Source organism: Mytilus edulis, chromosome 13, assembly GCF_963676685.1.
Source record: "Mytilus edulis chromosome 13, xbMytEdul2.2, whole genome shotgun sequence".
Classification (NCBI taxonomy): Eukaryota; Metazoa; Mollusca; class Bivalvia; order Mytilida; family Mytilidae; genus Mytilus; species Mytilus edulis.
This window is the reverse complement of record NC_092356.1, coordinates 11,030,510-11,044,790: the sequence shown is the minus strand read 5'-3', so window position 1 is coordinate 11,044,790 and position 14,281 is coordinate 11,030,510. Positions and strand designations below refer to the sequence as shown.

At 31.8% G+C, this 14,281-nt stretch overlaps 1 protein-coding gene across 10 annotated transcripts in view; it reads left to right on the top strand.

Annotated features, from left to right (window-relative positions):
* LOC139501048 (kazrin-like) overlaps positions 1-14,281 on the top strand; it is a 74,975-nt gene that overhangs the window by 17,740 nt on the left and 42,954 nt on the right. Inside the window, exon 1 of one of the 10 annotated variants that reach the window (XM_071290008.1) lies at positions 2,261-2,470. The exons of 7 other annotated variants lie outside the window; for them this stretch is intronic. The gene's annotated coding sequence lies outside the window, so the exon portion shown is untranslated. Of the gene's footprint in view, positions 1-2,260; positions 2,471-13,588; positions 13,860-14,281 lie in introns of those variants that run through there. 2 more of the 10 variants (XM_071290015.1, XM_071290009.1) reach the window with 2 other exon arrangements.

The following is a 14,281-nucleotide window of genomic DNA, read 5'->3' as shown; positions in this document are numbered from 1 at the left end:
GTGAACCAAGACAGAAATAAAATGAGCATTTTTGATAGTGAAACCATTTCTGAAATAACTAAGAACACTTAAGGATACTGCAAGTTGGTACAAGTGTTTTCCATATTGCCAAACAAGTGTTTTTCTTTAAATACAACTATAGAACTATATTTGACAAGTTGCATTTTAGTATTTCTGATAACGAAAATAATTTCTGAAATTAATATAAACAATTGTCAAGAGCAACATACAAGAGTTGTTCATTATGTCAAATTTTTGTTTCTTTAAATTTGGAACTGTACATGGCAAGATATTCTAGAAAGTTAACCGTTGTGAATGTTAATTAGAAATATCAAAACATTTTATTTTAGACAGATTTTTCATAGCTGGAGAAAATCATCTGTTAGCATTCTTTTTGGACTTGTAAGGACAACAATCATGGCTTTAATTCAGCTCAACATCCAAATGTTCTGTGGAAGCAGTATATCAATGGAAACATGTATACTGAAACTTTTCCACTGATTTGTCCATTTCTGTATTTTTACACTTGAGTAGTCCAATACAAAACAAAAATATTGTTCATGGTTGAAATGGTAGACATTGTATTCAAAGGTTCTACCACTCATAGAAATTTTATCAGATTTTTTAAATTTAGTCAGTTTAGAGAATAGTCATTATACAATAGTACAAGACTTCTCTTGATGAAAATATTTTATTCTAAATCTATAAAATATTAAAAGTACAACAAATGTAGTATATCTAGCAGAGAAGCAAATTCTCAGGGACTATAACTTTAAAAAAGTTTAAAGATTAATCCAGATTTAGCATAATCATGAAACAACTTTGGTTTGAGTCTTTAATAAACTTTGATTGTATTAAGGACACCTATTTACAAAGTATATTTTAATTGATTATAATTCTTTAATTAAGTAGAAAAGAATTTATTTCGAAAGATGTGATATTGATCAGGTTATCAAAAGACGACAGCAATCATATATTATCTGTTATTATATTAATATAGAGAAAACAATGGAAAGTTAAAGAAAGGTAATAATGTTTCCAAATAAACTTAAGTTTCAAAGTGGAAAGTAATGAAATTAAGGTTGGATTAGTTCTTGTCGATTTGTACAAGCAACAAGAACAACCTATTCAGAAATAAATGCTTATTTACTGTTGCATAAATATTACAACACATTTAGCTCATAATGAAGGAGCTTTAATATAATTATTTCTATACTGACCTGCAGATTATTTATTCATCAGATATAGAAAGATGGGGTATATATATACATGTGAGTGCCATTGAGACAACTCTACATCAAGTCTATTAATTTTGCATACTTGTATTTATACAATCTGCAAAGTTTGCCATTGATACATATAGTTATGCAGCATAGCTTCATTGTATAATAAATTCAGTAATTTCGGTTCTTACTAATATCCGTAATACAAAATTTAATGGAGTTACTTTTTAAAAAATTTCACATAATTTTTTATATGTTGAAATTGTATGTGTGTGAGAGAATTTATCCTCCACCAAATGAAATACTGCTTGTTAATCAGTAAATATTCTATATAATATAAATGTAATTTCATGGTAAGTATATTTAACCAAATTCATATAAAATGGTAATTTTTGAAATCTCAAGAAGAGATTTTATATGAATTTATAGGGTTAAATATACTTACCACAATCCACCACCACCCCTGGAATAAATTCAGTTTTTTGTTCACTTAATTGAAATTATTCAATTAAACGACAAATTAAAACTAAAGCTAGTGTATGTTACACAGGTGAACTATGACGTAGGTGAGTACATCTCATGGATGTAATTTTTAATCACCTAGTTAATTGCGATGAGAACATGTTGTAAAAGCAAACATATTCTATATAATATAAATGTAATTTCATGGTAAGTATATTTAACCCTATAAATTCATATAAAATCTCTTCTTGAGATTTCAAAAATTACCATTTTCATTATTGTAAAAAAAAGTCGAATTTAAAAAAATTTAATCACTTGTGCAAATAATCGGTGAGCTGTAACGGAAATTTGATAAGGTGCAAGTCATAATTTATTACCTGCGAAACCACATATTTGTCTTGAAGTTATTTTGAGTAAATATTACATACATTTCAATTAAACATAAACAAAAACTAATGTTATATAAATAAAAACCTCACACACATTACATTCATACGATGTAACCTTAGGGTAACTTACGAAATTTAAAACCTAATCTTAATTCTACCCCTTCAAATCTACCCAGGTAGAAAATTAAGATAAAAAAAGAGAATATTATGATTTAATTGTGTTATTGGATGTTTACAACCCCTCGTCAGACACAATTACACCGAGGTATTGTTATTGTCCTCACGTAGCCATTGTTAATTTGGTTGTAAAATACTTGAATGAGACTTGTTACGAAGTGAAAATTACTATTTTCATGTAATTCATTTTTATGACCTTTTCGGAGAGTGTTATTTGAGGTAAGTTGTGAAACGATTGTCATAAATTTATTTGATATCTCATTTATACAGAATGAATTCGGTGAAGTTACAGTATGGCGAGTTATTTTTGCGTCTTCTTTTATTTGCAATTACAGGCTGAAAAGAGGTTGTGAAATGTTCACTAAATTAATAATTCAACAACTTATGGGATCATATCCTATAGACTTGAAATGTGGGCTAGGCTAAATTTTGGCAACAAAGAGCTGAATGCTAATATAGATAGAGAAGATCACCCAGACTCAATGTGGCCCCTTGTACAAATGTGCAAAATTGCCTGAGTCAGCCTGACTACTTTGAAAACTACTAAATCTCATCCCATTTTTTAAGTAAGAGGTTATATAAACTCAAGAAATCGAATTTAAGCAACAGCAAGATCTATCTCATTGATTCATCAATTGACTTATCTGAAAAAATAGAGTGGAATATTAGAGATTTGTATGACTTACGTAAGAGTACACATGTTAATTTCAAATGTTGTAACAAGCTGTTAACCTGTTTTATGCATGCTTAGCATCAATTACCATATGCATTATCTACAGACTCGGGGTGTACATCTTTGAATCAGTTGTTACAGCTTGGTGCATTCTTTGCTAGCAGATTCATACACTGAGGGGCATATTCTGTGGTAAGGGAGATAAGTCAGATTACCCTTATCTTATCTCTCCTCTAATCTTGCATTTAATTGGTCATTTAGACAGACTGAAAGTAAATATTTGAATCAATTGTTTCAGCTTAGAGGAGAAAAATTCTTTTCCAGATTTTCACAGGGGCATATTCTGTGGTAGGGGAGATAACCCTTAATAAAAGGGAGATAACCCTTATGTTATCTCCCCTTTTAATCTTGCATGTAATTGGTCATTAAGATAGGAATCTCTACAAACATAGAAATTCTGACATCTTAGGTGCAATATCTAATTATCTGTGATCAACAGGTGCCTGCGTCTTAATTTGACAATGTAATTTACGATTGAAAAGTACAAGTTAAAATGCCATACAGGACGGCCTTAGTCCTTGGGTGGTAGACGGATTACCATGTTTTTGTATTGACTTTTGATTAATTTAAAAATAAAAGTACAGTTTTTATTAGAAAGTACTTAGAAAACTAAGCAACCAATTAAAGTATTTTGTCAAGAATAATTTACTTTCTTTGTTGAATTGCAAGAGGTCTAATCAACTTCAGACTCGTAAGTACTGTAAATCATGTTTATTTTTTTTTATTGAGTTTGTTTTTTTTCACAGGGAGTTAATGGTCCTAAATTTGAGTTTCTTTTAAACCATTTTACTAAACTAACTAGCTGTTACATACTTTTATCTGATGTTTTGAATAAAAAGATAAGAGTTTTTGAAAGACTTATAACAAAAAGGTATACTGTGGAATTATTATTTTTGTGGGACACGCATTGTCATGGAGTCATGGACTGTTTGTAAAGGTGACTTTGAATTCAAATGTTAGATCGAGTTCAAATTTACTACAGACTTAAATTCAGATTAAAATTTATCTGCAAAAAACACATTGTTGTTCTTTAATGGACTAATTATATAAAGATGATGCTGAAAGTACAACTGAACTGAATTATTACCAGACAGACATGGACACCAAGAAGATTAACTGATTAAAGGTGCAATGTTTGATTTTACAATCAGGGGGAATTTCCTTCCCTTTTCCTACATATCCATATTTGATTCATTTTGACATGTGTGACAACAAAGACATTCTTATGTAATTTATATTTTTCTTTCTTTAAAAGCTTGAATGAGTCTTTGTCAGGTATGAAAACATATTATCTGATAGAAATATTTATCTTTTAGATAAACAGTCAATATTGACTTAAATGACATAACATTCAAAGGTACCAGTTTGTACTGAAAGAAACCAGGTGTTTTTCTGCGCTTTGAAGTATGTGGGGGTTGCTGGACATTCAAAGGTACCAGTTTGTACTGAAAGAAACCAGATGTTTTTTTTATAAGCTTTGAAATATGAAGGGGGGATTAGTGTTAAGAAAAATAAGGGCAGAATTCAGAAAGGGAGAAAATTATTATTAATATTTAAGAGGAAATAAAAATTACATTAATTTATCAAACAGCTTGCTTCTTGCTCAAAGTGAAGGTAGGATTAAATGGAACTTGAAAGGATTCAGGTATAGAAATCTTGCCTTGAATATACTTATACATGCATTCCATCAGCATGAGCCCAGGTTACAGATGGGAATCCAGAATTTTGAGAAAGAAGGACCTATCAGAAAGAAGGCAACATTAGGAGTGGGACTTGTTTTAAAGTCCATGTTAATGCATAATGGCCCACCATAATACTATGAAAGCAACATTAAAAAGTGGGACTTGTAAACATTTATACATTAGCCATATATGACAGGTCCATATGTGGAGAAACTGAAATTGCCATGAAGATAAGAAGTTTCCATTTAGTCTCAACTAGGGCTTTGAGAAATTTGTTCTTTGTTGAAGAAGAATATTTATACTTTTCTTTATTTTTGTGCAGTCTTTATAATTAATCATCAATTTGTGATAAACTCCACCTTGTGTATATATATAATATATAAAATATGTAAAACAGTGAAATAAATGTCAAATTCTTTAGAAGTTTGACAGGGAGATATATATCGCTTGTCAATAAACGATATAATGAATTTATTTGTGGTAATTTATTATAGCTCTGTGGTTAATTAGGTTTAATCCCTTTAAATAAACAATAAAAACACTTGTTTACTAGAAATTTGATAAAATATTTGATAAAATATGGAGACTTGTATTTAAAAAGAAACTGTATCACTGTCTGTCATGATTGTGACTTATATATTCAAATTACTTTGGATTCATTTATTTTCATAGGTACACAGGGACGGATCCAGCCATTTTGAAAAGGGGGGGGGGGGGGGTGGTCCCAACCCAGGACAAAGGGGTGTTCCAACTGTATGTCCCCATTCAAATGCATTGACCGTCCAAAAAAAGGGGGTTCCAACCCCCGGAACCCATATCCCATGGATCCACCACTGGTACATGTTCCTGTGGATTCATTTATTTTCATGGGTACCAGTTTTTGTGGATGGAGGAAAACTTACATATTTGTGGTGATGGCAAATAGATATAGGAAGATGTGGTATGAGTGCCAATGAGACAACTCTCCATCCAAATAACAAGTTATAAAAGTAAACCATTATAGGTTAAGATACGGCCTTCAACACAGAGCCTTGGCTCACACCAAACTGTAGTGAGTGAGTGAACAAGCTATAAAGGGCCTAAAAAATTACTAGTGTAAAACCATTTAAACGGGCATATATATACAATTTTTTAGAAAATTTGTAATTCACTGAACATTTAAATTTGAGGTTCCCCTGTACCAACGAAATCCAAGAAAATTAGTATCCAACGAATATTAATGAATCCACACATAAGTGTACATGTAGAATAAAGATTGTGGATTATAGTCCATACCTTTTTGACAATATTTTTGAAATTTGATTATTTGACTCAACCAAGGGAGGACCAATAGGGTCACTGAGGAGCAATCTAATTAAAAACCGATCTCTCATCGCTCCTGTTTCTGATATGTCGCGTGGGAGATCTAACGAAACCCGCTCAGAGGTCACCTGTGAGTGAACTAGAAGTTATGAATTTATGATGATATGCAAATGAGTTGACGACCTATTAACAAGCCAATCAAAAAAGTTTATGAATTACTTTGACTGACGATTTCGTCGTAAATAAAATGAGTTACATCCCTTTACCTTACGATAAACTTTCAAGATCGTGGAAGACTCAATTTCATTGGTCGAAAAAGACACTCCTACGAGGTCACTCACATGTGACCTCAAAGCGGGTTTCGTTAGAACTCCCACGCGACATATCAGAAACAGGAGCGATGAGAGATCGGTTTTTAATTAGATTGACTGAGGAGATGTTATAAATTATTACTAATTGAAATGTTTAGGTAATTAAATTGTCTAAAAGGAGTAAGTTCGGTAAGTGCCATATTTGGCCCCAATTATAAAGTTCATTGTTACAAGACAATAATTGTTTTAAGTTGCCTTAGAGACATGTGAGAAAGTTAAACAGAGCTGTTTTTGTCAAAGTTTAGTTCTAACACGTTGATTTTTACATCCCAAAAAGGTCAAGATAAGGGATTTTGGTGAAATTAGACAAAATCAGCTGGATTTCAACCAAATAAAGGACCAGGAAACATAGAGCGCAGGCGTCGACAAGCTTAATATTCAAATAAGACATGTTAAATGTCTTCACAAACATTATTTTAAAAGATCTTTGTTGTCGACGTATGCGCTCTATGTTTCCTGTCAAATAATCTTTGGAAATTTACCCATTTTCATTGATTTTTTCGTGAAAAATCAATATGAGTACAACTTGTGACGTCATAATGAAACGCAGAAACGTAAAATTTTCAACAAAATGGCTTATATCCTATCTAGTCAATGTTTTAGCTATAATCTATTGTGATATTGTTCAATAAATCCGAATTTGAAATTAACGCTAAAAAAGGGGGCCATTTTAGGACCTTATCGAACATACTCCTTTGTGATAAGTACATAATTTGAAACAAAATGTGTCTTATATATATACCAATACTCAATTCTGTCAAAATAACTTAAGCATGATTAAATAATTTAAACTTGATAATTTTTTGTGAATTTTGTACAAGGATATTGCATATTTTCTTTTAAATTTAAGAATACACGCTTGGTGTATCTCTTTTTATAATGTAAACTTTTAGTTGGTAGTAAATGGAATTTGATGATAAGATTTTTACAAGAAAAGGTGCATTTCCTACTAAACGACAAGAATACAATTATATTTTTTTAAATCAGAATTTTATTTTAAACCATATTCAACCACAGAAATTTAAATTTCCGATTTTTATTAAAGCTAAAGTACATTTGATCACATTGACAATTATGGTTTATTACGTACAGACATATCCGTGATTAGAGATAAAAGACTACCCGCTTATTGTCCTATCTTTGCTTGTGGTCAGGACATGAAATCTGAGCTGGAACAAAAAATTTACCGTTTTTTCGATCAGATAATTTTGTTCAGACCTATTAAATTTCGTAACTTTTGTTAGTGTAAATATAAGATATAAGAATGAAATAAAACTTTAACTTTTTCCTAGGTATTTAAGTACGGGTCTATAGGTATTATTATACATGTTAGGTGACCTTCAGAATTTGGGCCTTTTATGTATTGTTATCAGACCAACTTGGTGTTGTTGAGAATTAGGCCTTTTGTGTTCCATTATCTCTTGATATTTAAGAAATGTCATTGACCTCACAGAAATATTTCAGTGGGCTTTGTTTTTCAAGCAACATCTGAGTGTTAGAATTAAGAAGTGAAAAATAATGTATGACATGGCAATTTGATTGTGATATAATAGGGTATGTAATATATATAATGAATAGTATACAGAATAATGGAGGAATCCTATGTTAGGGTACCTTGATAATTGAACAAACAATTTATTTCAAACACATGTAGATAAGCTTTAAGTCAAGTGGGTTCTAGGTTACAAATTTGGTAGCTGAGTGAGACCCACAGGTAGAAATTTTTAGATTTTTTATATTGAAAAAAGGGGGAGAAGATACACCCTAAAAACCCATGAAATGGAAAAATAAGAATACTAATAGTTGTTTTTTTAAGGATACTTCTCCCCCTCTTTTACCATATGAAAAATCTCAATATTATAAGTTAAGGGATGTCATTTACAGTTGTCTTTCCTTGTTGTATGTGTAAGGGAAATGTCATTTACAGTTGTCTTTCCTTGGAATATGTGTAAAGGAAATGTCATTCACAGTTGTCTTTCCTTGGTATATGTGTAAGGGAAATGTCATTTACAATTGTCTTTCCTTGGTATATGTGTAAAGGATATGTCATTTACAGTTGTCTTTCCTTGGTATATGTGTAAGGGAAATGTCATTTACAGTTGTCTTTCCTTGGTATATGTGTAAGGGAAATGTCATTTACAATTGTCTTTCCTTGGTATATGTGTAAAGGATATGTCATTTACAGTTGTCTTTCCTTGGTATATGTGTAAGGGAAATGTCATTTACAGTTGTCTTTCCTTGGTATATGTGTAAGGGAAATGTCATTTACAATTGTCTTTCCTTGGTATATGTGTAAGGGATATGTCATTTACAGTTGTCTTTCCTTGGTATATGTGTAAGGGATATAACAGACTAAGCTATTTTCATACTATAGAAATTGTCTTTCCGGAATATGAATAAGGGAGATAACTTCAAGAAAGGATATACAATTATGGTTTTACAGATGTAATGATTGCAGATAATTTATTACTAACATGAAACTTACTATTGATGTTCATTATGACCTTATTTTGTTATATGACAAGGCTTTGACCTATATTTCACTATTCACTGAACATTGACATGTTGAATTGTAAGTAGGGCAATTTATTCTTCTTTTCAAAATTTATTTTTTGGTGTCTAAACTCCTGTTTATTTGATATTTAGTACAATTATTAAACTTAAATTAGCATGCTAGACTTCAGACTAAAGGAGTGGCAGATCTTTGAACAAAATGTGTAAAACATATCGTAAATCATTGATTGTCAATTTGTTGTGTTATATATATCAACCTAAATAAATATCGCCAATCCTTTATATATATTGATTTGAATAGGATCATTCAAAGCTACAAACAGGTTGAAATATTGTCATCCGGTGCAGGATTTAGGATGATTGGCTAGATTGTACAGATATAACTTGAGGTAGACTTTGATGATAGTCTCAGGGTAGATTATTGAAAAAGAATGAGTGATACGATTTGTTTGTTTATAAAAAAGAAGATGTGGTATGATTGCCAATGAGACAACTCTCAACAAGAGACCAAATGACACAGAAATTAACAACTATAGGTCACTGTACGGGGTTCAACAATAAGCAAAGTCCATACCACATAGTCAGCTATAAAAGGCCTCGAAATTGTTGGTCTTAATATCATATCATTTCTAAATTTAGAAAGGTCAAATTTTATTTTCTTATCTATACTATTAAACGAGAAGACCTCATTTTTGGTGTCGCTTCTCTTCTTTCCAGAATAAATTAATCAACACGCCTCTGTGTCCTATAGGTACAGTGCATAGTCGCATTTGTCATCCATTCATATGATTATTCAGATTGAGTTATTTTAGGAGAAAAACGAGAAAAAAGGCATCCGGATATTGTCCCGTCATTGTACGAAATTTTAAGTCAGATTAGACTTCCGGTTTGCGTTTTTCTGTATACTTTGAACATACATATACTACGAATAAAGTGTATTTTCAGAATTTTATCTGCTATCATTTTCAAGTTTACTATCCACGGCGGTCACAGAGTTTATTAAATAGAGAGGGTCTGTATACTATATCAATGATCACCATAGATCGATTAGTAAACTAAGAATTGAAAGTAAATACGCTTTATTTATATAGTAATGAATGTTCATAATATACAGATAAGCGCTAAAATTATTCATGTGAACTTTTGATACTTTTTCTGAAATTCTCCAGTCATTAAATCTTTTACAAAATTCATTGATTACATAAAAAAAAAAGAAGATTCGGTATGATTGCCATGTTAAGACAACTCTCCACAAGAGACCAAAATGACACAGATATTAACAACTATAGGTCACCGTACGGCCTTCAACAAAGAGCAAAGCCCATACCGCATACTCAGCTTCAAAAGGCCCGAAATGACAATGTAAAACAATGCAAACGAGAAAACTAGCGGCCTTATTTATGTACAAAAAATGAACGAAAAATAAATATGTAACACATAAACAAACGACAACCACTGAATTACAGGCTCCTTACTTCAATAAATGTTCATAACATACTAAATGTATGTTCATATTGAAATTGATAGAAAACCAAAAATTGAGAACTTTGGAAATAAAGGTGGAGGGTAAAAAAACATTTTACTGTCCCCAATAACCTATGACTTATGATACTTTTGCTTAAATTCTCCAGTCATTCTGTATTTTACAAAATTCTTCCAACAATACTTTACATACTTTAAACTACGCTCTGAATGCCCGCGATTTCGCGGGTGTGTTCTAGTATTTTTAATTGTGCATTGAATATTTGCTTTGAATTGAGGAAAATATGAATAATAAGATTGATTGGTTGATGGTTGAATGCAATGTCCAGCTACCTTGACTTGATTATGGTTCCTGTCCTTGTATGGTAGAAGTTATAGAACTCTGGGACAACAATCTGCAGGAATACTTTCAGTGCTCTGGTCAGTGAGGATCAAGTAGATCAGATGCACCTGCTAGGACAAAATTATCTGGACAAATAAATGAGCTCAGAAGAAAACGTCAGAATTTGATCAAAATGATTTCTCTTTTACTCAATATCCATATCATAAGGTCGATTTTTTTAAACAGACCTCTTTTAAATTATTAAATTCTATCAGTTTGCATTACTTATAATAGTAATTGGTATTAAATTAGATATATGTGATTTCTCCTTGATAATATATGGTCAAACTGACCAAAGAAAGTTATAAAGATATACCAGGGACAATTTAACACATGTCTCTTGATATACATGCATATACAATGTAATCCAATAAATTGTAAGTAAAATTGAGAAAGGAAATGGGGAATGTGTCAAAGCGACAACAACCCGACTATAGAGCAGACAACAGCTGAAGGCCACGAATGGGTCTTCAATGTAGCGAGAAACTCCCGTACCCATAGGCGTCCTTCAGCTGGCCCCTTAAAAAATATGAATACTAGTACAGTGATAATGGACGTCATACTACACTCCGAATTATACACAAGAAACTAAAATCAAAAATCATATAAGACTAACAAAGGCCAGAGGCAGTAAATACTTTTGTAAAGAAAATAATTAAGTTAAAGGAAAAAGTAGATTTAAGATCCAGTCTAATTGGGTTAATTATTTGAATCCAGTTTTGTTAAAGGGCTGTGTCAATTTGCTCAGCATGAATGGAAAAATATTGTCAATATTTGGACAATAATATTGAAGTGTCAGCAGTCTGTTAAAGATAATCCATCGATTTGGTATGTTGTCACATATCCCCAGGCCATTTTAAAGATTAGCTTCCAGTCAAGTACAGCTTTTAGCTAACCACAAATGTTTACATAGTGTATTTAAGGATTTAATGTGGTGGACAAAATATATGTGACCTTGAACTCTGAGTTAAGTACAGTTAAAGGTCAACTTTATATTAGGAAAAAGGATAATAATACAAAATTCATTTTATGAGGTTTGTAAGTAAATAAAGTAAAAGTGAGTTATCTCCCCTTAGTTCACTTTCTGTTAAGAGTTATTTAATGATGTTTAATGTTCTTTCTCACAATCTTTTGTGTAGCTTATGTTTTTTCTTAGGGGGGAAGGGGCGGGGCTTATAATGTTTTATGTGAATGAAAATATTGAGGTCATTTGTTTAAAATTAAATGTAAATGAAGATTAAAATTTTGAATTTTGAAAATTTAAGTATAAAATTAAGTTGTGTCACCTTTTTTTAGTCATTTCAGGGGTTAAAAAATTGTGTTACAGCTAACTAGCCCAGGACTTATTGGCAGCAGAATTTTACTAGCCCTGTTGGAAGAACTGCTAGTCCATCAAAACTGACCAGCTAGCCCTAGTATGCCTTAAAAATCAAGAGTTTGCTGCATAATACAAAGTGGGTGTCCTTTGTTTTGAAGGAGACATTATACACTGTATTTAATATTTTTTGTTGATCTGTTATTTATTCTTTTGATGCTTAACCTAACTAAGTTTTTCCCACATTCAAAGCAGACTATTTATTGGCGTGCTTGGGGCAACTAAAGGCAATATTCACAGAGCATTGTCTGTTTTTTTCATCAGCAACAGCCAACCTTGCCAGGGGAATCATTGTATCTCAGTTCTGCCAACTTTTCAGGAAGTGAATGCATGATTTTTTGGCCAAATTGTAAAGATCAAAGAGAAAAAACAATAGATTAAAGGAAAATGCCGCCAAATAAGCATGAACATGTGTGAGTCTCGCACTAAAGACTTGACAGCCCTGCTATCCTGGACACTATTATTATTTTTTCCGCGGCTTTTCCCTGTCGTATTTTGCATTTTTGGGGGATGAATTTTCAGCCTCTTTACTCCCTTCATCTACTGTTTTTCGTTTTGAAACTGACAAATTTCCTGCGGTTCCCGTACTAAAATATTAAGAAATATTTTGTTTCATGGTTTCGTGCTCAAGAGCTGTGCAACAAGACAGGTCAATACCAATCAATACATCATACCCCCAAATTACGTTAATTGAAAATCCCGGCACGATAAGCAATGTACAATATCCCAAGCAATGGTATGAGAAATCGATATTTAAAGTACGAGAATTGCAATCAACACATGATACCAGGCCACCCAGACATGCCAGAGTTATTTGTTCTATTTTTAAAAATATGTACAACAGGACCAGTTCGTATTCTTGGAATCCTTGATGACTTAATTGATTGAAAATGGCTAACATAGAATAGTGATGAAGGGATTTTTCACTTTCTATTTTGGAAACATCGAGAATTTTTTGTTACTAGTCCCTCGGGCATATCGGATTACACATTTTAATTGCCCGAGGCGTAAATGATCTAGTCCTGGGCGTCGGGCTAGTGGATTTTTTAACCCCTGCATTTAGAATTTGGTTCAATTTATGACATTCAGAGACATGAAATGACTTGCAGTTAATTAAGATCTTCAGTGATGACCTTGCTTTTATATAACAGACAATGAACTGAAGACAGATGTATTGATAACTTTATGATGAGGGGGTTAAAAAATTAACTTACTTTCTATATTCAATTGCATAGATTTTCTTGTGAGAATATTTGTGAAATATCAACACCTCATTGCATGTATTCGAATCTACTTTGCAAAGACATTCATTTGAGCTATAAAGTGGGACGGGACCATTCAATGCTTGAAACTACAATTGTTAATTCGATATAACATGCAACGATTAGTATTTTACACAAAGGACAAAATATTGATTTACTTGACAGGGAAGAACTTTTTTATTTTCGTTACGTAATGTATTTAAAGAAAATCTGGCGAACAGACTGATTCATGTTGACATTGACAGCAACTATTGAAACCTTATACGCTGAGTAAACCTCTCACGTCTAAAAAGAACATTCAAATTAAACAAAAGATAGTTTCTTTAGTCTGAAGTTAAATCATGGTTAGCAAAAAGCTTGAAAATTAAGTAGTGGAGTATTTTTCTCACTTTCGATTTCATCGTAAATCTGAAAACTTGTATTTTATGACCCCTTTTGTGGTGTTCGGAAGTTCTTTAAAGTTACCTCCCTTTTGTAACATTATACTGTAGTGAGGGACTGGAAGGTAAGGTAACAATTTTTTTTATCTTCATAGACAATTTTTTTCTTAATTTAACTTGTCTGTGTTTAGTCTGATTAAAAATAAAAATAATTCTCTTCAAATTAAAAAAAGTTTTATTTTGGAATATTGGTAAGACGAAGGTACAAATTATTATGATTTATTTCCCTTAGAGAAAAACAGGTTTAGCAAAGTGGTGTTGAGAGGGGTCATTGAGGTCAAATATGTAAAGACTAATTTGAGGTCTAAAGCAATATTTTGAAGACAAAAAGTTTTGAACATTTTAGTTTTTGTTCCTTTCCTGTGCAGTAACAAAATTTTATATTTATAAGTTCTTTTCCTTCTCAAGGGGGTGTCATTTGGGGGTTCCGATCCCGAACCCGCTTACTGTTTTGTCAGATTCCCATATCCCGCTTACACTATGTAAG